Raw genomic sequence first — 25731 nt, forward strand, 5'->3', positions numbered from 1 at the left:
ATACAGACCTGTTCTTTGCATAAAAACCAACATTCATCTCCCACACAAGTAAACCAAATCAAGAATTGTGACGCCTGCAAAAGCGTTATGTTAATTAGCAATTTATATATCTTTTGTCTCAAATGTACAACATCTATATAAAAGTACGACTGGTTATGTGATCTGTATCTTCTTCAGAAAGTATTAAAAGGGTATGTTTTTGGTCTGCATAAATCACATTCTTTCCGATGTATTACTTGACTGCCGCTTGAAGCTGTTAATTATGTAAACATTAATAAATGCTAATTATTTTAGTTCGTGTACAGAAGAAGGATAAAATTTTGTTTTTTGTTTGTTTTTTTTTTGGCGACTTTCCGAACACATTCGTGACAAGGAAATGAAATGGCGTTCACACCCAAATAACACCTCCACATTTAATTCATTACAACATAGTTCATCATATGTCGAAGCTGTTTCTTGGGAGTAGACATTTTGCCGAGAAAAAAGGTCAAAATTAACAATTTTAAGCAATTTTTTGTTAAATGACGTTTTTTTTTGCACCATTATGACCATTCAGACTAATTAATCTAATTCCTGCTATTAATATAATTATTTTCCTATGTTATGAACAATGTTTATGTTATTAGAACAAAGTTGATGTTTTTGGCAGTATTCATAATTTAATACCCCTACACCTAATAATAGCCATGTCCATTCACCCCGTTCTTTAATATTCGATAAACTTAATACTTACCCATTTATTCTGACTTAGTATTACAATTTACTGATACAGAATCGTTGAATGTATAGTAAGTCAAACCGATCCAATGCTTAGTTTAGAAACAATATATTTTACTTAAACATTTAAGACTATGATAAAATAAAGTTACTCGATAATAATATAGAAATGACAAGTGGACTAAACTATTTTCTTGCTAAAATAGGGTTACTGTCCGGTTGCCAAAACATGCTACTTTTGTCCTGTCTGAATTCTGAATGCACAAACTGAAACATATAAAATTTTTATCGAACAAAACTGTTAAAATAATGAAAAGTATTTCATATCAGTTAAAAACCTTGGACAAAATGTTGAATGAATTTTAATTTTCAGTTTTGCATGTTTTCATACCCATTGATAAGAGTCATTCATTATAAAAAACAAGTTTCATGCAAATACTGAAAACGTAAACCATCGAAGGATTTGTTTTGTTTATTTTAACAATTGAATTTCATGATTTTGTTTGTTATCTTTCAACAATAAAAACAACACAGTGACTTTTAGCATTTACAGGTGTACGTATTTTCATTACAGTAATATCATATTTTAAGCTGTTTGGATGTATTCTGGAAGTATATTATATAAAGTGACAGTTTCAATCCTGTCAGTCGTCTTTACATGTACATGTTCTGATGGTTTGATAGTGAAATTATGTTAGTTCTCAAATAAAATTAAATTAATCAGGGTGTTATAGGATTTTGATGGACTTGGACATACAGTGGACACACAGTCACTCTTTTACTTTTTTTTCTTCAAACTACAAATAAGACTTCGTTGTTTACATTGCCGCGATTGAATACAACCTTCCAGTTCATTCAAGGAATAGTGGAGATTATGAATTTACGTAGCCCTACGTCAATCCTACATATTACCTAATGATTAGAATCAAGGCATGCGCTGATGCAGAATTTTACCTAACAAATAACTGACAGGTTAATAAGGCTACAATGTCAATTTGCTTCTATTTTGATGTACATCCGAACACTTGAACAAAAAAAAAAGATTTTGGCAGGAAAATTTTACAGAGGACTTAAACTCAAAGGAATGTGTAAGTTTTTTGTTCAGTTGATCAAGGAAAGTTTCATTCTTGGGTTAAAACGTGAAATAACAAAGAACACTTTGGCAAATGTTGTTTCTCAAAAGCCGTTCAATGTTATTGGTGCTGTAATCGGAACTGGATACAGTCAATCTGGCTGTTGGAGAATTCATTTTCACAGTGTAAAGACAATATGCCATATACCCGAAACCCATACAAAAAAGAATTACTATTGTTTGTATGGTTAAAAACAGGATACAAGTATCAATTTTTTTATGAAAATGCTTCAAGCTGTTCTTTAATCAGTACTGAGTAGCGGAGTATATGGCCAGCACTTAAACAAAAATATAGTGTACAAAATTAATGTATTAGGCAAATTAGTATTCATCGTTGATGGTAATTAAAAATACCCACCAAAACCAAAAACAATTTAATTAACTAAACTAAACCGAAGCAAACAAACAGAAACAAACAGAAACAAAACAAAAACAATCAGTATCCATCATTGAAGATAATTTGTAAAAAAACCACAAAAATGCAATAAATAAAACAAAAAAATAAACAAAAAAAAAAAAAAAAAAAAAGAACGAAAGGAAACGAAAAAAATTTCGAATCACCAAAACAAAGAATAAAAAAAAAGAACAATTAAAACGAATAACACAGCAATGCTTTTGTGCTAGTGATTATTATCACAGGGATTGGATATGCGCCTAGTGCAGGGGGAGTCGAATACTCTACTACTGCCGCTGACTAGCCTACTTGTAGGTGAAAAAGAAAGCCGAGTGCGTAAGTCTTTCTTGTCAGTACAAAGCCTCTACCAGTCTAAGACCTGTACAGTGCCTCCTCGCGACAGCACACGGTAACTAGGGTCTAGTATCATAGGCTAAACTGTAGAGGATCTCGGAGTATCAAGGACCCAAGAGATGCAGTGTGTAGGCCCATCGGCGTGTGGATACGCCCTAGCACTCATCAACCTTGATCCAGCTATGGGTTAAATAGCATCACACTACTGCCTTGTAGAAGGCTTTGGACAGTCAAAGGGTATGGGAGAAAACCCAGACAGAAAATCCGTAAAGATGGTACTCGTTAGCATGGTGATGCATCCATCTAAGGGAAGGATCCCCCAACAGAAAATCTACTGGTCCTCCAAGTTATGGGGGTTAAGCTTAGGGCTTACAACCCTAACTTGTAAAAAAAGATATGTTACGGAAACAGCAGCTGCCCTACATGCCAGTGGCGTAAAGGGCAGTAAGTAAGTAAAGCTTTTGTTTAAACTTTAGTATTATTTTTAGTGCAGGATTTTGATGACTATTACAGCAATTGTTCTAAAAATGACACGATTTGAGTTGGGAGATGTTCAATCTAATTCTTTCATTGTGTCTGCAGTAAGGTGCGCGGTGATTTGTAAAGGGATGACATAACTTTTTGTATTTAACATATTTTGTATTGTCTATAAGCGTCCGTTTATAATAGGGATACTTTTATCACGGTAGTTTTTCGATTGATGGTTTTAACAATTATCACTATGTTTCGCATGAGTATCATGATATTAGTCAAAAGTTGATTGATTGCTTGATTAATGGGGTTTAACGTCCGAACAGCAACATCTCAGCTATATTCAGGCGATGAACATGAAATGGATGATAAAATGAACATGAAATGATGATGAAATGAAAAATGGGATGGGACACAAGGATAATGGGGTCGACAAATTTTTATTGCCACTGGAAATAGGGAGAGGTGGGTAGGGTCGGGCAATTTAGCCTCCTGTGGCGGAGCCCTATGGTTCCTACGGGAGAATACCACAGTAGGGTTCTTTAACGTGCGAGGAACGTGACATCTTTCCCAACACGGTGCACCACTATGGTTTGCCGTCAGGTTTTCCGTATTATAGCCTGACAACCCCAGCATGTAACACGCCAGGGGTACCCCATTCCACGACCTGGGGCATACATCCCAGTTGCTCTGTGGGTAGAGCGCCTAGCCCCCGGGTAGGTTTCTGATCACTATTTAGTCGCCTTTTACGACAGGCTTAGCGCTGCTGCAGGCCTATTCTTTTAACATCCGGACCTGCACGGGGAGCTAATCAGTAGTATGACGGTGGAAGTCAAAAGTATTACCATACTTGCAAAAGCATCATTATATAATTCTGATGACTACGTTTTCACGATGACAGTTAAAAGCATCATGATGGAAGTGAAAAGCATCATGGTAGAAGTTAAATCATCACGATGGAAGTTAAAAGCATCGTGATGGTTGTCAAAAGCATCATGATAACTAACTCTTCAGAATTGTATCAAGATGCTTTTTACAAGTATCATTATACTTGTGCCAAGCATCGTGATACTTGTTAAAACCATTGCGATGGAAAAAACTATCATGATTGAAGTATTATTTTAACATGAACGGTGACTCATAACTGTATGTTTAGTAGTATCACACTTGATATTTTGTAGGTTCTTTTGATGATGTTATCAACTTAAATGTTACATTTCATTAGAGTGTTTATGTATAAAAATTTAAATTACAGATGCTAGCTCATTGTAATAGATATAGGAGATACGGTGTCAGATTAACCGCTTGTTTCTGACTTCACATGGATTTTGTTTTACAAATTGCTACCTTGAGAAGAAAGTTTATTTCTTAGGAATAGAATGTCATTTCGTGCCACCCTAAAAAAACCGCACTGTAAATAGTGGAAAAAATGTGTACCTAGGCCTCTTTACTCTCAGTTGAGAAACATTCTAATGTATGTAAGAGTTTCAAGAGCTGCATAACTTATAACAATTTTTCATTGGAAAAAAACTTCACGAATTGTAAAATGTACAGTAAAGAGATCAAGAGAATTCTCGATTTTATCTTTGTAAGTATCCGTTCCATTGCTATTTGTTGTCTGTCAAATTTGTCCTGACTATTTCGTACAATGTTTGCAATCTTTTAACTTTATAAAATCTTAACATTATAGACATGTTGGAGCATATATTCAACAAACGAAAGAAAAGAATGCAAGACTGTAAAATAAAATAAAAATAAATATTAAATTATGCATTATTTTCGTCATAATACGATAGTCCAATACATGACGTTCAGAACAGTTTGTACAAGCATACCTAGCGCCTTAAACCTAGAAAACTATTTTTTATGCGTCTGGAAGTCAGGAATGCAACAAAAAAAAAAACAACAACAAACAAACAAACAAAACAGAAGAAACAAAAACAAGCAGAAAAGAAAAGAAGTCAGAGATGTTTTGATCTAGGATGTCCAGATATCAATCAGTACAGATTTAAGTGGAAAATATACACTGCGATATTATAAATATGCAGGAAATGATGCAGAGATTTCTTGTTGACGAAAATGGACGATCGAAGTAAGCTCGATCCTACAAGAAGACCATAATGATGTTATGGTCATACGTGTAACAATCGAACATTTGAATGTTAATGATTCAGAATAGACAATAGAATAGAATCGTTTACTATGAGGAGAGAAAGTGGAGGCCTTTATCCTAGGAAACTGAAAAAGAAATATAGATCATTAAAACAAAACACTCTGACGTCAAAAAGAACTAGGTTCTGGACAGTAGTAAAAACGAGTATTATCCAACGGTTAGACATGGCATTAGATACAAACAAAAAAAACCCCAAAAAACATGAAATATGAACCAAAATATCACAAAGAAACAGAATAATTGAGCAATACGGACTTCACTTGGAGCATGAGTCAGGTATACCGGTATGGTAATTATCCTCTGCTTTTATAAAAACACCCGCCGAGTTGCTCAACAAAATGTCACGTCGGGGTAGACAAAAGAGGAAAGGGGACGTATGACACTGTAACAAATTGCTTTTTCATAGTGCAGATGGATACACCATAACGATCCATGACTTCATGATAACAACCATAAAACATTTGTGGAAATGTCTTTAATCTTGTAGAAACATAACCTTTGTTCCAAAAGCCTCATTGTACGGGGTCTAGGGCGATACAAAGGATATCATGTTAAAAGGTACCGTGTTATCGTAGTTACAGTTAGCTCCGAAGTAACATATAAGCTGTGATGTGGAAACTCAATTGCAGATGTTAAAAGAGCATTGTTTAAGATAAAAAAAAAGTTGGTGGTATAGAATAAGAACCCTTACCTTTTAACTAACCTTACCCCTAACACTAAAAATTAACCCAAACCATGACCTTAACAATAATCCTCAACCCCCAACCCTAACACTAACCAGAATCCTAACCCTAACCCTAACCCTAACCCGAAGCCCAACACTAACCCTAACATTAACCGTAGCCCTGACCACAGCCCTATCTCTAACCCTACCCTAATTCTGAACACTAACCCTAACCTATAACCATAAGCCTAACCATAACCTTAACACTAATCCTAATCCTTAACCTTAGCCTAAACCCTAACCCTAACCCTAAGCCTAACCCTAAACCATAACCCCAACCCTAACTCTAAACTTACCCTAAACAATAACCAAAATCCTAACGATAAATCTAAACCTAACTCTTAACCTTCACCCAAAAACCTACCTTAAACCATCATCCTAGCCTTAACACTTAACCCTAAACACTAACCTTAAACCCTAAACCTAAACCTAACCCTAACCCAAACACAAAACTGTAACATAACCAAAATATCACTTACAGAGAAACAAAATAATTGAGCAATACGAACTTCACTAAACACTTGGAGTATGAGTCAGATACACCGGTATGGTAGTTATCCTCTGCTTTTATAGAAACACCAACTGAGTTGTTCAACAAAATATCACGTCCGGGGTAGACGAAAGAAGAGAGGGAAAGTATGACACGGTAACAAATTGCTTTTTTATAGTGCAGATGGATACACCATAACGATCCACGAGTTACCCGTAACACTCAACCCTAACCCTAACCCTAACCCTAACCCTAACACTAACCATAAACCTTACATTAAGCCCTAACCCTAAATTTAACCCTAACGCTAAACCTAAACCTTTACCCTAAACCTAAACCTAGATTCTAACCCTTACCCTTTACATAATCCAGAACCCTATTCATAACCCTAACACTAACCCTTACCTTAACCCTTACCCTAAAACTTAACCCTATACCTAAACCCTAACCCTAACCTTAACCATTATCCATGAACCTAAACCTTAACCTTAACTCTAACGCGAACACTTACCCTAACCCTATACCTAAACACTTCCCTTAAATCTATACCTCAATTCTAACCCTTACCCGTACTCTAACCCTACATCCTAATCCTAAACCTTACCCGTACTCTAACCCTACATCCTAATCCTAACCCTAATCCTAACCCTATCCCTAACCTTTACCTTTAACCATAAACCCAAACCCGAACCTTAATTCTTTTACCCTAACCCTAACCCCAACCCTGACTCTAACCCTACTCCAAACCTAACCCTAAACCTTAATCCTCAACCATAAACCCAAACCCAAATTTAACTTTTACCCTAACCCTAACCCCAACCCTAACCCTACACCTAAACCCTAACCTTAATCCTAAACTCCAACCTTAACCCTAACCCTAACCCTAACACTAACCATAACCCTAAACATAACCCTAAACCCTAATCCTGAACCCTAACTCTAAGTTTAATCTTTATCTTAACCTTTCCTTACCCCTAACACTAAATCTTAACCTTTAACCCTAATCCAAACACTAACCCTGACCCTAACCCAAATCTTAAAAAATTACTCTAAGCCCTAACATTATACCTAAACTCTTAACCTCAACCCTGACCCTAACCTTAACTCTGACTCTAATCCTAATCCTGACATCAACCTTAGCCTCTAACCCTAACCTTAACCCTAGCCTCCAACCCTAACCTCAACCCTAAACCTAAACATAACTCTAAATCCTTACATTAATGTTAAGACTAGGATAAGGGTTTATGGTTACGGTTACGGTGAGGGTTAAGAGTAAGGGTTAGAGTTATCATTTTAATTTTAGCTTTTGTTTAGGGTAAGTTTAGGATTAGAGTTAAGGTCAAGGTTTAGGGCTAGGATATAGGTTTAGGGTTAGGGTTAGGTTTAGTGTTTAGGGATTAATATGGATTAGGGTTGTGGTTACAGTTAGGGTTAAAGTTAGAGTTAAGCTTAAGGTTAAGGGTTAAGGTTAGGGTTAGGGGTTAGGGTTAGGGTTAAGGTTAGGGTTTGGGTTAAGGTTAGGGTTGGGGTTAGGCTTTGGCGTTAGGATTAAGTTTAGGGTTAATGTTATGTTTAGCTCTTAGGGTTTAGGGTTAGGGTTAGGGTTAGAGTTAGAGTTAGGGTTTAGGGTTTAGGATACTGGTTAATATTAGTGTCAGGGTGAGCGTTTTGGTTAGGGTTGAGGGTTAGGTGTATGGTTAGTTTAAATCTTAGTGTTCACATTCAATATCACCAACTTTATTCTCATTTGATGCAATGCTCTTTTATCTTCAATCTAGTTTTCACATCACAACTAATACGTTACGTCGGAGCTAGCTAAAACTACAGTAGCACGACACCTTTTGTGTCGTTCTTGACCCTTACAATGAGGCTTCTGGAACAAGGAATATATTGCTACAAGATTAAAGACATCCCCACTAAAGTTTTATGGTTGTTATTATGAACTCGTGGATCGTTATGGTGTATCCATCTGCACTATGAAAAAGCAATTTGTTACCGTGTCATACGTTTCCGCTTTCGTCTACCCCCGACGTGATATTTTGTTGAACAACTCAGCTGGTGTTTCTATAAAAGCAGAGGATAATTACCATACCGGTGTACCTGGCTCATTCTCCAAGTGTTTAGTGAAGTTCGTATTTGATAATTATTTTGTTTCTCTGTAAGTGCTATTTTGGTTTATAAGTCATGTTTTTGTTGTGTGTGTCTGTTTGCTGTGTCCAATTGTTGGATTATATTCGCTTAACTTCGTTCAGATCTTAGGATTTTTTAGTCACATAACTTTGTTTTATGATTTGTGTTTCTTTTTTCAGTTTCCTATGATAAAGGCCTCCACTTCCTCTCCCAAATGTAAACAAAATTGTGTCCATTCCAATCATTTAAATTTAACTTCATCATGATCTCGTAAGGTTAGGGTTAGGGTAAAAGTCATTGTAGCGGTTTTTTGTTTGAGTTATGTTTAGGGTAAGGTTAAGTGTTTAAGGTTAGTATTTAGTGTTTAGGGCTAAAACTGAACGTAAATATTAACCCTAACCTTAACACTAACTCCAACGTTAACACTTAATCTAATGCCTAACCCTAACCCTAAACCTAACCCGAAACCCTAACCCTTAGCCTCACCCTAACACAAACACTAGCCATAAACCTAAACCCTTAACCTAACACTAACCCTAATCTTAACCCTAACTCATGTCTAAACCCTAACCCTAATCTTCAACCTACATTCTAAAGCTATCCCTAACTCTAACCCTTACCCTAACCCTTACCTTAAATCACAACCATAAACCCTAACCCCTAACCCGAACCCTCATCCTAAGCCTAGCCCCAACCATAACAAAAAACCTTTACCCTAACCCTAAACCCTAGCCCTCAACCATAGCCCTAACCTTTACATTAACCTTACCTTACACCGAACATTAACTTTATACCTAAACCCTAACCCTAAACCTCAGTTCTAACCGTTACCCTTACCCTCAACCTTCACCTAAAATCCTAACCCTAACCCTAAACCTAATACTAACCCTAACCCTCAACCCTAACTCTAAGTCTAATTTTTATCTTTACCTCAATTGACCCCTAACACTAAATCCTAACCTTTAACCCTAATCCAAACACTAACCCTAACCCTATCACTAACCTTAAAAATTACTCTAAGCCCTAACATTATACCTGATGTTAACCCTAACCGTAACCTTAACCCTATCCCTTACCCTAACTTTAACCTAAACTCTTACCCTCAGCCCTAACCCTAACCTTAACCCTGACTCTTACCCTAACCTCAACTCTAGCCTCTAACCCGAACCTCAACCCTAAACCTAAACATAACCCTAAATCCTAACCCTAGGGTTAGGTTTAGGGTTTAGGGAGTATGTATGGGTTAGGGTTGTGGGTAGGGTTAAAATTAGGGTTAGGCTTAAGGTTAAGGGTTAGGGTTATAAGTTGGGGCTAGGGTTAAGGTTAGTGTTAGTGTTAGAATTTAGGTTTAGGTTTAAGGTAAGGGTTAAGGTAGAGAGTTGGGGTTAGGGTTTGTGTAACGGTTAGAACTTAGGTTTAGGATTATGGTTAGGGTTAGGGGTTAGGGTTAGCGTTAAGGTTAGGGTTAGTGTTAGGGTTAGGGTTTAGGGTTGGGGTTAGGGTTAGGGTAAAAAATTTGGGTAAGTGTTAGGTTTAGCTCTTAGGATTTAGGGTTAAAGGTGAGGGTTAGGGTTTAGGGTTGGGGTAAGCGTTTAGCGTTAGGATTAAGTTTTGGGTTAGTATTAGGTTTAGCTTTTATGGTTTAGGGTTAGGGTTAGGGTTAGAGATAGGGTTGGTGTTAGGTTTTAGTGTGAGGGTTAGGGGAAGGGTTAGATTTAGGTTTATGGTTTAGAGAGGGTTAGGGTTAGGGTTTATGTTTTAGGGTAATGGTTAATATTAGTGTCAGGGTGAGCGTTTTGGTCAGGATTGAGGGTTAGGTATATGTTTAGTTTAAATTTTAGATCTAGTTTTCACATCACAACTAGTACGTTACGTCGGAGCTAGCTGAAACTACAGTAACACGGCAACTTTTAACACGATACCTTTTGTGTCGGCCTTGACCCTTACAATGAATCTTCTGGAACAAGGAATATATTTCTACAAGATTAAAGACATCGCCACTAAAGTTTTATGGTTGTTATCATGAACTCGTGGATCGTTATGGTGTATCCATCTGCACTATGAAAAAGCAATTTGTTACCGTGTCATACCTTTCGTTTCCGCTTTCGTCTACCCCGGACGTGATATTTTGTTGAACAACTCAGCTGGTATTTCTATAAAAGCAGAGGATAATTACCATACCGGTGTACCTGGCTGATTCGCCAAGTGTTTAGTGAAGTCCGTTCTGCTCAATTAGTTTGTTTCTCTGTAAGTGCTATTTTGGTTTATATTTCATGTTTTTTATTGTGTGTGTCTGTTTGCTGTGTCCAATTGTTGGATTATATTCGCTTAACTTCGTTCAGATCTTAGGATTTTTTAGTCACATAACTTTGTTTTATGATTTGTGTTTCTTTTTTCAGTTTCCTATGATAAAGGCCTCCACTTCCTCTCCCAAATGTAAACAAAATTGTGTCCATTCCAATCATTTAAATTTAAATGTCCGATTGTAACTCTTATGATTATAACTTCATCATGATCTCGTAAGGTTAGGGTTAGGGTAAAAGTCATTGTAGCGGTATTGAGTTATGTTTAGGGTAAGGTTAAGTGTTTAAGGTTAGTATTTAGTGTTTAGGGCTAAACCTGAACGTAAATCCTAACCCTAACTCCAACGTTAACACTTAATCTAATGCCTAACCCTAACCCTAAACCTAACCCGAAAGCCTAACCCTTAGCCTTACCCTAACACAAACACTAGCCATAAACCTAAACCCTAAACCTAACACTAACTCAAACGATAACCCATGTCTAAACCCTAACCCTAATCTTAAACCTAAATTCTAAACCTAACCCTAACTCTAACCCTAACCTTAACCACAACAATAAATCCTAACCCCTAACCACAACCATAAATCCTAACCCCTAACCCTAACCTTAAACCTCAACCCTAGCCCTAACCTTTACCTTAACCTTGCCTTACACCGAACATTAATTATACCTAAACCCTAACCCTAAACCTCAGTTCTAACCGTAACCCTTACCCTCAACCCTAACCTAAAGCCCTAACCCTAAACCTAACACTACGCCTAACCCTAAACCCTAACCCTAACCCTAACCCTCAACACTAACTCTATGTCTAAACTTTATATTAACCTTACCTTACCCCTAACACTAAATCTTAACCTTTAACCCTAATCCAAACACTAACATTATACCTAATGTTAACTCTAACCGTAACCCTAACCCTAACCTTAACCTAAACTCTTACCCTCTGCCCTAACCCTAACCTTAACCCTGACTCTTACCCTAACCCTGACCTCAACCCTGGCCTCTAACCCTAACCTCAACCCTAAACCTAAACATAATCTTAAATCCTAACCTTAACCTAAGACTAAGATGAGGGTTCAAGGTTACGGTTACGGTGAAGGTTAAGAGTAAGGGTTAGAGTTATCATTTTAATTTTGGTTATTGTTTAGGGTAAGTTTAGGATTAGCGTTAAAGGTCAAGGTTTAGGGCTAGGGTATAGGTTTAGGGAGTATGTATGGGTTAGGTAGTGGTTAGGGTTAGGGTTAAAATTAGGGTTAGGCTTAAGGTTAAGGGTTAGGGTTATAAGTTGGGGTTAGGGTTAAGGTTAGTGTTAGGGTTAGGGTTTAGGGTTAGGGTTTGTAATGTTAGGATTAGGGTTTGTGTTAGGGTTAGGAATTAGTGTTGGGGATAAGGTAAGGTTAAGGTTAAGGTTAGAGTTAGGGTTACGGGTAGTGTTTGGATTAGGGTTAAAGACAGTTAGGGTTAGTGTTTAGGGTTTAGATTTAGGATAAGGTTTAGGGTTAGGGTTAGTGTTAGAATTTAGGTTTAGGTTTAAGGTAAGGGTTAAGTTATAGAGTTGGGGTCAGAGTTTGTGTAAGGGTTAGAACTTAGGTTTAGGATTAAGGTTAGGGTTAGTTCTAGTGTTAGGGTTAAGGTTAGGGTTAGGGGTTAGAATTAGGGTTAAGGTTAGGTACTGGATTAGGGTAAAGGTAAAAGTTTGGGTTTAGGGTTAAGAGTTGAGGTTAGGTTTAGGGTTAGAATTAGGGTTGGTGTTAGGGTTTAGGGTTGGGGTTAGGGTTAGAGTTAGGGTTTAGTGATGGGTTAGGGTTAGGGTAAAAGTTTTGGTTTATTGTTAGGTTTAGCTCTTAGTGTTTAGGGTTAGGGTTAGCTTTAGGGTTTGTAGTGTAAGGGTTAGTGGTTAGGGTTAAGGATATGGGTTAGGCTTAGGGTTTGAGTTAGGGTTACGGTTAGTGTTTGGGATAGGGTTAAAGGTTAGGATTTAGTTTTAGGGATAAGGTAAGGTTGAGGTATATATTAGATTAAGTGTTAGTGTAGGGTTTAGAGTTAGGTTTTGGGTTAGGTTTAGGGTTAAGTTTAGGGTTAGGGTTAGGGTTAGGTTTTAGGGTTAGGGTTAGTGTTAGAATTTAGGTTAAGGTATAGGGTTAGAGTTTATGTAAGGGTTAAAACTTAGGTTTAGGATTAAGGTTAGGGTTTAGGACATGGTTAGGTGTTAGGATTAGGGTTAGTGTTAGGGTTAGGGTAAAAGTTTAGGGTTAGGGTTAGGTTTAGCTCTTAGGTAGGGAGGTCGGTAGTGCGTTTATCGATATTCTTGCTTGGGCAAAATTTTCAATTTTGAGTCAACTTTAACACGTTAGAAAATGGTCAAAAATCCATTGCATGACCAAAAGATATATGTAATTAAAGTTGAGACATTTTTTTCTTTCTAAATATACATTTTTCATTGTTATTGGAGTTGTTGTTTATTTGGTACAGACATTTGAAGTGACGATACTTTGAGAAAAATGGCCGCCGGAAAAACTATTTGTCAAAGATCATACATATTTCATAATTCATTCCGCAAGCTGTTACTGGACCGATTTTCTTTATTTATGGCTTAACTTTTTGGAAATATCTTCCATGTTGATAATCCGGTTGTCAGACTAATTTGTTTGTACATAAACATATTGTTTACGTAATTTAAAAGAAAAACATGTTGAAAAAAATAGTTTTTGCGTAAATCTAATCCTTTCAGCGTCCATCCGTAACATTGGTTTCAGAAGAAAAACAATAATAGCTTGCGGAATCGATTGGATATAAGGGTGGTCAGGGCGTGGTTTTTCTTAAAAATTAAAGCGGGACCGGTTATCGTTCTTGCTAACCGGATGTTACTGATCCGCCATAGCTTCTGCTAAGATTTTCGAACGCTCGTGGAAAAATGCCTTTTACCGACTCTTTTCTGGACGGACTTTTGACTGGTGGTGCAGACAACGATGGACCTAGGCCATGGAGGCCAATCACTTACGGTAAGTACCTAAATTATATCTAATATAAGCATAATCGTCCTGTTTCCGTAAGGTCAAATTCTAGAATGACCTTTTATCATCTGCAAGCTTAAAAACTACTTTCACCTTCTTGGAAGGTGTGATTTTTGTTTGATTCTGTATGAGCTAATTAAAAAAAAGTTACTTTCGTTTAGAATTAGTTGGAATATGGTTCCATAATATTTTCATTAAACGATGAATATGTAATGAGGTAAATTCGCCCCACGATTGATTGCGATCCATTCGGAATGTTTCGGACTTTATTGACTTTCCTATATCATCGGAAGTCTCTGCATTTTACCTTGCTCTTTTCTATTGGTTGGGAGAATTTGCACACATTGCATTCAATTTCCTTGATAATACAAATTTACTTTATATGCAGTGCTGAATTATTTGAAACTCACATGTTTAAGCATAAACCTTCTTTGTATTTATTATAACTGTTTTATTTATTCAAAATTATCATATGTAGAAAAAAATTCAACCTTAAATTGCTTCTTCAAATGATACACAACTTTTTTTTTCTGATTTTCATTTGATCTTAATATCAGAGTTAATATATATTAATTATGTCTTTTATTAGAAAAATTATAATGTAGCCGTGCTTGTACTTTACTTGATAGATAGAACTCATTTGATGTGATTTAAATATGTGGTAATCGTGTATTTTACATATGACATGCATCTTCTTAAGTTTATTTTATATATTCATATTGTACATTTTTTAACAGCTAACTTACATATTCATTTTTTACAGAATTGTAGATGCTCTACTTATTTAATATTCATATACAAGTACAATTGCTTGGAAAAGGTTTAAAATCCAAGTAATATACATTATTTATCATTAAATTTTAAAACTATGGTTTAATATTTTTTTTGTGCTTTTTTTAGGATCACATTGATTGACTCCTAATACCACCCTTTTGTAATATGTATATGAATCATACTTGTACTATGTTTTTTCTTCTAATTATTGATTTATTTCAGAAGAAAGTATTAGTAAACAGGTGCCTAAATATTCATTTTATTTTGTCATATAAAAAGTAAACACTGATGTAAATTTTATCATGATTTCGTTTTATTTTCTGTTTGTTTTTCGACCCGTGCAGGTCCAGGTCTTTTAATTATGGTAATAAATAAGCATTTACATTTGAATCATATATTACTTGCAAGAACAGTCGATTAGTGTTGTGTTTATACTCTGTTATGAAACTGCTTCACAGCACACATTCATTGAGTTCCACTACTTGTTTATTTCAGATGGCCTGAGAAGCATAATGGACTATGCTATGAGACGAATAGGGGCTAAGTCTGAGGTAGGACTATATGGGGATGGAATGGTTGGAAGCTCTCAGCCCAGGGTAAGTATGGTAGGTATGGTTGATGTTTGTCAGATCCAGACTAGGCTGAGTAAGTTGGTAAGTATGATAGATGGGGAAGCCTGCTTTCCCATCTATCAATTTCTGAGTTCTCAGCTGGATAGAGTAGGCCATTCAAGTGCACAGGTATGTATGCTGCTCTATCCAGACACCATGTCCCGTGGAGAATTGGAGTACTTGCCAGAATACAGACAGGTAGGACTGACAGAAGCTGACCTATTGGACACTGGTGCCACAAGAAGACTTTCCGCAGGACAGATGTCACTAGGACTGATGATGGAAATCCACAGGTATGTTGATAAGTATTGTATTGGTTCTAAAGTAGATACTTTTTATGAAATAATTCTTTATTCCAGGTAACGAAGATGACTGACACAGAAAAGAATACCTTGCATGTGAGAGTGAAGAGAGAAGTGGACAGGATGAAGAAGATGAAGAAAGCCAAACAGATGAGTCAGATAGAGATGATGAAGAGAGAAGTGTTCGACATGCCTGGAAGTGGAGATGCCTTGGTTGACAGGTTGAATTCCCTCAATCTGAAGGTAGGTCAGGTAAGTATACCCTTAGAGTTAAGAGGATTAGTTGAGTCTTTAGCTAATTCTTGTTCCTCTATACAGGAAGAGCAGCAGAAATTGATGTCCAGAAATCAACAGTTGGAGGAGGAGAGTAGGGTAAGTCAACTGAGAGAAGAAGCAACTAACACCCAGCACCAGAAGGAAACAGAGGAGATGAAGTCCCGACTTTATGAGAAGAGCAGGCAACTGAAGGCAGCCAGGCGACTGAAGGACCACTACAAGGAAATGGCTGAAAAGGCAAGATCGAAGACAGGTATAAACTATATATTATATTGTTATATCATTGTAATATGCTTAAATAAATTAATTTCAGTTTGCAAAGAAATAAACCTTACATTTTATATGGGATTAATATCTTTATTAAAGTCTTTCCTTTTGTGATTTGATTTACAAAAAAAGACAATTTGAAACAAACTATATTAACACCATAACAAACAAGCCACAGTGGTACAATCCCATGAACTATATCAAAACCCTATATACTTAACACTCGTCTTTGGTTTGATAGTGAAAATATCGAGATGACAAGTATAAAGATGATAATAACTACTATTTAATATTTTTATTTACAAGATGTGTATATACCAGTCTGCTAGGCAGTACCACTGTACTAACACAAACCACGTGGAAGCTACACAAGATTCATGCACTTAAAATATGAAGAATGAAATGAAAAAAAAAAAATTATTTACACTTAGCGACACATTGTTACATGTACGTATACAGACATGGCATTTTGAATGTTTAGCAGCATACAAAATATTTAATAATAAATATAACTAAACTTGTTTTTCTTATATTGTAGAAGAAATACAACAGAAGCAGGAGGTAGATCGAGGTATGGAGGAGAGAATGGAAGAGATGGCCAGCATTATCACAGAACTTCAGCGGGAAAAGGTGAACCTCAAGTCACAGGTAAGGTATTATAAAGGTATTGAGAGTAAGAGACCAGAAAATGATGCATTTTCCAGACGAATAGATGAGTTGAAGGAGGAGGTGGCATTTTGGCAAGGTCAGTATTTGGAGTGTCAGGAGCAGATGAAAGGCTTTTTGAACCAGCGAGAAGTAGTTACCTTCCATAGTGGTAAGTATACAGATATCATCAGAGAAGTCTACATGAAGCTGATGTGTATGAGAGTTGGAGTCAAGAATGTCCCACGGATCATCAAGACTGTAATGGAGAAGATGACTGGAATTACCCCTCAACGACTACCTGGATCAACATTTGCAAAGTATATGCTGTTGGAGGCTAGGAGTGTAGCTCTTACTCACCTGAAGGAAGAGATACACTCCTCAGAAGGTAATTTAACTGTAGGGCCTGATGGCACAACTAAATTTGGACATCATTACGGTGCAATTTCTATTTCTCTTTCAGGTAAAACCATGTGCATTGGGCTGCGTAATATGGCATGTGGAGACACTGAGACATACCAGAAGTGTGCGGTAAGTGACCAGGCCAGTGTCAACAAGAAGTTCGTGACCCTGCTGTCTGAATGGAGGGAGAGAGCCTTGCCACATGTGATTGAGAACTGGGACACCCTTAATGCAGTACAGAGAGAGTACAGAAGTACTGGTACTACATTGTACTCCCATGTTATACCATAATTCAGACTGATTTGAGAACTAAGTAGTGAAGCTACAGTACACCAATTTAAAAAAAAAGAAACTCAGTTGGAATACTAGTATATTTGAATTTTTCTAATGCTGTGATCATTTCCTATGTAGAAAACATACTTTTAACATACTATGTTTATCTATATATTATCATGTATTATATTTATATGTGTATATGTTACAAAAGGTTCTCCACAATGCCAGGGAAGACGCCAGGGAACAACGACAGATGTATGTGGAGAGGTAAGCAGCCATTCGCCAGCAACGACAGGAAGCAGTTTACCATGGAAAGGGAGAAGAAAGAGGCCAAGGAACAACGTGATCGAGGAAGGAAGAAGGAGGAACTGACACAGAAACTACAGGAAGTTGGAGGTTTGTGGAAGACACCAGACGAGGTTGACCAACAGGTACGCTCCAAGGCCAGTTGACACCTGAGAGTGAAGGCTTTACAGACTCAGGTAATGTTTAGGCGTTACGTTTTAGGTACTCCTAACACATGTAAAATCCTTAATGTGATGGCAGGAGGTAAGTACTTGAGTGCTGAGAGACTGACCGCCAACCTGAAGTGTGTGCTTCGTCAATCAGAAGATGAGAGAGAGGAAAGACTAACAGTTCAACAGGTAAGTGGTCTTGTTAACCCACTGTCTAATTTATGCCTGCAGGCAGAGAAAGAGAAGTTCCAGAGACTTGCAGATGAAGAGAGACAGAGGCATACACAGGCTCCAAAGAGGCAGAAGACACAAGGTGGTACAGTAAGTAGGGTAGTTCCAGACACAACTGAACCCGATGACCTGATTGGTAAGAGAGTTCAACACTTGATAGAAGAACCAGACGGATCCAGCACATGGTATTATGGTATTGTTACAGAACTGAACGTAAGACATGGTAAGTACATGTACAGTTTGGTTTATGATGGTGAGCCTGATACTTACAGCTTCCCTTGCTAGATGACCTAGAGACTGGAGAGTTGAGGATTGTGCCCCTGGATCCTTCTTTTATTGTAGATAGACGAGTTGACCACCGGTTTCGTCGAAAGGCTGATGGTAAGGAGTTTTGGTACACATGAACTGTCACAGGTCATGATGCTAAAACAGGTTTGTTGACTGTAACATATGATTACGAGGATGGTGATAATGATGATGACGATGAGGAAGATGATAGCATCATTTTGGAGGAGCTATATTAGAGGACTATCAGAACGGCGATGTGAGGAGTATATTGTAGGAAGCATTTTTTCAGCAAAATTAATTCTTGTTTTCTGTTTTCCTTTAGCACTAACTCTTTTTGCTTCATTTCAGGTTCTTAAACCATTTTTTTTTCTTGTAGATTTTTATCCAGGGGGCTTTTAGTTTCAGGTACTAATTATTATTTCTTTATTTGTAGATTGGTTGCAGCAAAGCGTTTCGAACGCAGCGAAATTATTCATATTAAGTTATTTAACATAACATTAAACTTATAAAACAATCTTCTTGTTTTGAAATGAAGATAGTTATTCTGGAAAAGGAAGTTTGGTGTTTTTAACTCCTCGCCACATCTTTTGTCATCAAGCGTTCCTGATGACGGTTAATCCAGAAAACCGCTTTGTGAGCAACCAACATCAAATAAAGTTTTCCATTTTTTCAGATTGTTAGCAAACCAGATTATGATTTAATAGAAGGTAAACTAGGTCTAAGTAAATTGATAAGGTATATGATAGGTGTAATGTCTTTATGTACATAATCTCGTTTGTAGGTTTGGCAGACATAGTAGATCCTGGTGAAGAAACCCTTCTGGCCTGAAGTGAAAACTTCGAAAAGTTCATTAAACTTAATCAAATGATGATATTTTGTTTATTATCATTTAATGTACATGACAGTACACATGAAAAAACAGCTAGGGCTTCAAAGTTCCATAGTGAAAGGATGTGCATTGGTTCAAGTCAGTGTATTCATAAAAAATTTCTCAATTTTTTGAGAAAGCAGCATTTGTTTTTGAAATTTGAAGCAATTTAACATAATAATGAGATTATTATTATGGTAAAAGACCCTTTTTAAACACAAAAACATTTCAAGACTATATTAGGAATCTTAGAATTGACCAGACCTTGATATAATATTATTTTACCACTCTTTGCGGCAAAAATGTATGTTTATTTTGATTATCGTCTGGCTTCATTTAAGGTATAGGCCTAACAAATTTTCATCCACATTAAACATTTTATAGCAAAATAAGTATCTTCATGTGATAGCTTAGATTCTAAGCTTTAAAATGGTACCACATAAGTATATGGTATGTTCATATTTTGATCAATATTAGCGTAAATATGTGTTTTTTTTTAAATCTGAAATTTTCAAAAATGTTCAATGTACCCCTATTCTTCAACATTTGTTTGTTGATTTTTAAATATATTTTGATTAATTCTTAATAAAAATGTGTTTTACGATATTTAATCACAATAACAATAACTGTCATTTGCTAAAAACTGCTTTTAAATTCAAAATGTCTTTTTTTTTGTCTGACCTTTCGCCATTTTTTCCACTGAAAATAGCTCTAAAATGTAAATTTTCTATCTCAAATTTTTTTTGAGCTGATAAACAGGATTTGTCAAGTCAAGCAACTTTATTGCCACTTAAAACAAGTGACAGAAAAAAATAGATATTTTTTAAGGAATTCTTAGTAAGCAAAAATGTATTTTTTTTTGTTGAAAAAACGCATTTAAAAAAAGGGGGTCTGCCGCAGTGTTTTTGATTCCAATGAAAAAAAAAAGGTTTTGACATAATATTTGTTTATTAATTTCTGTTTAATGGATTACTCTTGAAAGAACTGCAAAGTATCAGTTTTCTACTACCTTCCAATTTACAAATATGAATATCCAAAAAATAGCACTTTAATCCACGATGCTGTTGACACATAGCTAAAAAACTAAAAAAGTGTTTTTTTGTGCCAATTTTAAAAAAGTGTAATTTTCTTTGTATTTAAGATACAAGTTTCCTGAATGGCTTAAATCAAAGTATGAAATGGCTTTATTTAAATGATTAAGACACAATGTATTAATTTCTTTATCTGTTTGACTTATTTGGGCCCCATAAGTGCCAAAACTGTGACTTTTTTTCCTTCGCAAGTAAAATAACAAACATTCTGAACTTGAAATTGTAATAACTTTTGAACCCCTTGACCGATTTTAAAAATTTTTGCACCATTAAATTACATTTTTAGGGCTCTTTCAAACTAATATAACTTGTACACTTTCTATATACTTCAAATTTTAACTGATCTCCCTATCTTAGGTTTTAGAATCAGGGTTAGGGTTAGAGTTAAGGTTTAGGGATGGGGTTAGTTTTAGGGTAAAAGTTTAGGGTTAGGGTTAGGTTTAGCTCATAGGATTTAGGGTTAGGGTTAGGGTTAGAGTGAGGGTTAAGGTAAAAGTTTAGGGTTAGGGTGATAGTAAGGGTAAGGGTTAGAGTTAGGGTAAAAGTTTTGGGTTAGTGTTAGGGTTTGTCTTTATGGTCAATAGTTAGAGTTAAGGGTTAGGGTTTAGTGTTTAGCGTTAGCATTAAATTTTGGGTTAGTGTTAGATTTAGCTCTTAGGGTTTAGGGTTAGAGATAGAGTTAGGGTAAAAGTTAAGGGATAGGTTTAGGGTTTGTGTTTATGGTTAATAGTTAGAGTTGAGGGTTAGGGTTTAGTGTTTAGCGTCAGCATTAAATTTTGTGTTAGTATTAGGTTTAGCTCTTAGGGTTTAGGGTTAGGGTTAGAATTAGGGTTGGTGTTAGGGTTAAGGGTTAAGTTGAGGGTTAGGGTTAGGGTTAGGGTAAGGGTTAGGGTTAGGGGTTCGGGTTAAGGTTTGGGTTTGGGTTGGGGTTAAAGTTCGGGTTAGGCTTAAGGTTAAGGTTTAGGGATAGGGTTAGGGTTAGGGTTACGGATAGAAGTTAGGGTTAGTGTTAGGGTTAGGTTTGAGGGTTAGGTTTTGTAGTGTTCGGATTAGGGTTAGGGTTAGAGATAGGGGTTAAGGTTAGAGTTATAGTTAGGGTTAGGTTTAGGGTTAGTGTTTGGGTTAGGGTTAAAGGTTAGGATTTAGTGTGAAGGGTAAAGTAAGGTTATGGTATAGATGAGTTAGGGTTAGGGTTAAGAGTTAGGGTTTAGGGTTCAGGGTAAGGTTCAGGGTTAGGGTTAGGGTTAGGTTTTAGGGTATGGTTAGGGTGAGGATAAGTATTTAGGTTTTGGTTTAAGGTAAGGGTTAAGGTTAGGGTTAGGGTTAAGTTTAGGGTTTGGTTTAGGGTTATGTAATGTTTAATATTAGGGTCACGGTGAGGATTTTGGTTAGGATTGAGGGCTATGTGTATGGTTAGTTTAAATCTTTAGATTTAAAACAAAAGTAAACAAAATTGTGTCCATTCCAACAATTTAAATTTAAATGTTCGATTGTAGGTTTAGGGTAAGGTTAGTATTTAGGGTTTAGGGCTGGTGCTTCTATAAAAGCAGAGGATAATTACAATACCGGTATACATTTGGGAGAGGAAGTGGAGGCCTTTATCATAGGAAACTGTAAAAAACAAACATAAATCATAAAACAAAATTATGTGACGTAAAAAACCTAAGATCTGAACGGCAGTAAAGCGAATACATCCCAAGGATGGACACGGCAAATAGACACACACAAACAAAAAATCTGAAATATAAACCAAAATAGCACTTACAGAGAAACAAAATTATTGAGTAATACGGATTTCACTAAACAGTTGGAGTATGAGCCAGGTACACCGGTATAGTAGTTATCCTCTGCTTTTATAGAAACACCCGCTGAGTTGCTCAACAAAATGTCACGTCCGGGGTAGACGAAAGAGGAAAGGGAAAGTATGACACGGTAACAAATTGTAGTGCAGATGGGTACACCATAACGATCCACGAGTTCATAATAAGAATCATCATAAACTTTAGTGTGGATATCTTTAATCTTGTAGCAATATATTCCTTGTTCCAGAAACCTCATTGTAAGGGTCAAGAACTGCACAAAAGGTGTCGTGTTAAAAGGTACCGTGTTACAGTAGTTTCAGCTAGATCCGACGTTACTTATTAGTTGTGATGTGGAAACTCCATTCCAAATACTAAAAGAACGTTGCGTCAAATGGGAAGAAAGTTAGAACCATCGAATGTGAACCCTAACTTTAAAACTAACCTTACCCCTAACAATCAACTCTAACCCTAACCTTAAATCTAACTCTAAAACTAACCATAAACCTTACTTAAATCCTAACACTAAATTCAACCCTAACGCTAAACCTAAACCCTTATCCTAAACCTAAACCTAAACTCTAACCCTAACCCTTTACTTAACCCATAACCTTTACCCTTACCCTAACACTAACGTCCACCTTAATCCTTACCCTAAAACTTAAACCTATACCTTACACCTAACCCTAACCCTGTCCTTAAATCCTAACACTAACACTAACCCTAAACCCTAATCCTAACCCTAACCCTAACCCTAACCCTAACCCTAACCCTAACATTTTAACCTTACTTTACCCCTTACACAAAATACTAAATTTTAACACTAATCCTAATCCAAAACCCTCAACCTTAACCCTAACCCAATCCCTAAATGTAACATAAACACTTTATGTAAGCCTAACTCTAACCCTAACCCTCACCCTCACCGTAAACATTACCCTAACCCTAATCCTAACTTTAACCCCTAACCCTAATCTTAACCCTAATCCTAACACTACAAACCCTAACCCTAAACCCTAACACTAACACTAACCCTAATTCTAACCCGTAAAATAACCCTAACCCTAACTTATAACCCTAACCCTAACCTTAAAACTTAATCTTAGCCCTAACCCTAACCCAAACCTCTAACCTTACCTTACTCTAACACTAACCCCTAACCCTAACCATTACCCTAACACCAACCTTAATCCTAACCCTAACTAAAATTTAATTCTACCGCTAAACCCTCAACTCTAATTATTAACCATAAACCCAAACCTTAACCCTAACCCTAATCCATACCCTAATAATGACCCTTATCCTAACCCTAACCAACACTAAATCATACCGCAAAACCCTTAACCCCAACCCTCAACTCTAATTATTAAACATAAACCCAAACGCTAACCCTAACCCTAACCCTAACCCCAACCCTAAACTCTAACCATAACCCCAACCCTTACCTTAACACTAACCCTTACCCAAACAATAACCCTTACCCTAAACTTTCACCTTAACTCTAAAGTTTGTGCTATGGAATGTGAACAAAAGATTTAAATTAACCATACACATAACCCTCAACCCTAACGAAAACGCTAACCCTGACCCTAATATTAACCATTACCATTAACCATAAATCCTAGTCCTACCTCCATACCATCAATCTAACCTTGACCCTAACCTAAAACCCTAACCCCAACGCTCACCTAACTCTAATCCCTAACTTTAATCCCTAACCCTAAATCTTTCCCTAACCCTAAATCTTTCCCTAACCCTAAATCTTACCCTAACCCTAAATCGAACCCTAACTCTAAACCCTAACCCTAATCCTAACCCTAACTGTAGCCTTCATTTTAACCTTGCTTTACACCTAACACAAAATCTTAATTTTTAACACTAATCCTCAACCTTAACCGTTACCCTATCCCTAATTGTAACCTTAACACTAAAATTTAAGCCTAACTCCAACCCTAACCATAACCCTAATCCTAACCCTAAACCCTAACCCTAACCCTAACACTAACGCTACCCTAACTCTAACCCCTAAACATATCCTTAACCCTACCTTTAACCGTAACCCTAACACTTACCCTAACACTTTCGCTAACACTAACCATAACCCTAAACCCTAACCCTAACCCTAACCCTAATCTAAACACTAACTCTAACCCCAACCCTAACTCTAACCCTAAACCCTAAAGCTAACCCTAACCCTAATCATAACCCTAATTGTAACCTTCATTTTAGCCTTGCTTTACACCTAACACAAAGTCTTAATTTTTAACACTAATCCTCAACCTTAAACCTTACCCTATCCCTAATTGTAACCTTAACACTAAAATTTAACCCTAACCCTAACCCTAACCCTAACACTAACATTAACACTAACCCTAATCCTAACCCTATCCCTAACACTAACCCTTACCCTTACTCTAACACTAACCCTAACCCTAACCCTAACCCCGACCCTAACCTAAACCCTAACCCTAACCCTAAACCCTAAAGCTAACCCTAAACCCATTATCCTAACCCTAACCCTAATCCTAACCCTAAATGTAACCTTCATTTTAACCTTGCTTTACACCTAACACAAAATCTTAATTTTTAACACTAATCCTCAACCTTAAACATTACCCTATCCCTAATTGTAACCTTAACACTAAAATTTAACCCTAACCCTAACACTAACATTAACACTAACCCTAATCCTAACCCTATCCCTAACACTAACCCTTACCCTTACTCTAACACTAACCCTAACCCTAACCCTAACCCCGACCCTAACCTAAACCCTAACCCTAACCCTAAACCCATTATCCTAACCCTAACCCTAATCCTAACCCTAAATGTAACCTTCATTTGCTTTACACCTAACACAAAATCTTAATTTTTAACACTAATCCTTAACCTTAAAATTTACCCTATCCCTAATTGCAACCTTAACACTAAATTTTAAGACTAACTCTAACCCTAATCCTAACCCTAACCCTAACACTAAACCCTAACCCTAACCCTAACACTAACGCTACCCTAACTCTAACCCCTAAACATATCCTTAACCCTACCTTTAACCCTAACCCTAACACTTACCCTAACACTAACCCTAACCCTAACACTAACATTAACACTTACCCTAATACTAACCCTATCCTAACCCTAACCTTAAGCCTAACCCTAACCCCAACCCTAACCCTAATCCTAACCCTAACTCTAACCCTAACCCTAACCCTAAAAATAAAGATTTTGTGTTAGGGGTAAAGCAAGGTTAAAATGAAGGCTACAGTTAGGGTTAGGGTTAGGGTTAGGGTAAGGGTTTAGAGTTAGGTTTAGCGTTGGGGTTAGGGTTAAGGTACAGGTTTAAGGTTAGTGTTAGGGTTATAAGTTATTGTTAGGAATATGGTAAGGGTGAGGGTTAGGGTTATGGATAGGGGTTATAGTTAGTGTTATGGTTGGGGTTTAGGGTTAAAGTTTGTAGTGTTAGGGTTAGGGTTAGTGTTAGGGTTAGTTTTATGGGTTACGGTTAAAGACAGGGGTTAGGGTTCGGGATAGAGTTAGGATTAG

General features: G+C 36.7%; 1 pseudogene across 1 annotated transcript; it reads left to right on the top strand.

The window, feature by feature from the left end:
• The first annotated feature begins 13553 nt into the window (after positions 1–13553).
• LOC148609676 (uncharacterized) lies at positions 13554–19299 on the top strand (annotated as a pseudogene). Its single transcript, XR_015914829.1, has 4 exons — positions 13554–13891; positions 15173–16119; positions 16672–17439; positions 17567–19299. The product of XR_015914829.1 is annotated as an uncharacterized LOC148609676 (transcript).
• Positions 19300–25731: the final 6432 nt, after the last annotated feature.

Source organism: Perna viridis, chromosome 8 (assembly GCF_037379345.1).
Source record: "Perna viridis isolate PV_CMFRI_1.1 ecotype Kerala chromosome 8, ASM3737934v1, whole genome shotgun sequence".
Classification (NCBI taxonomy): domain Eukaryota; kingdom Metazoa; phylum Mollusca; class Bivalvia; order Mytilida; family Mytilidae; genus Perna; species Perna viridis.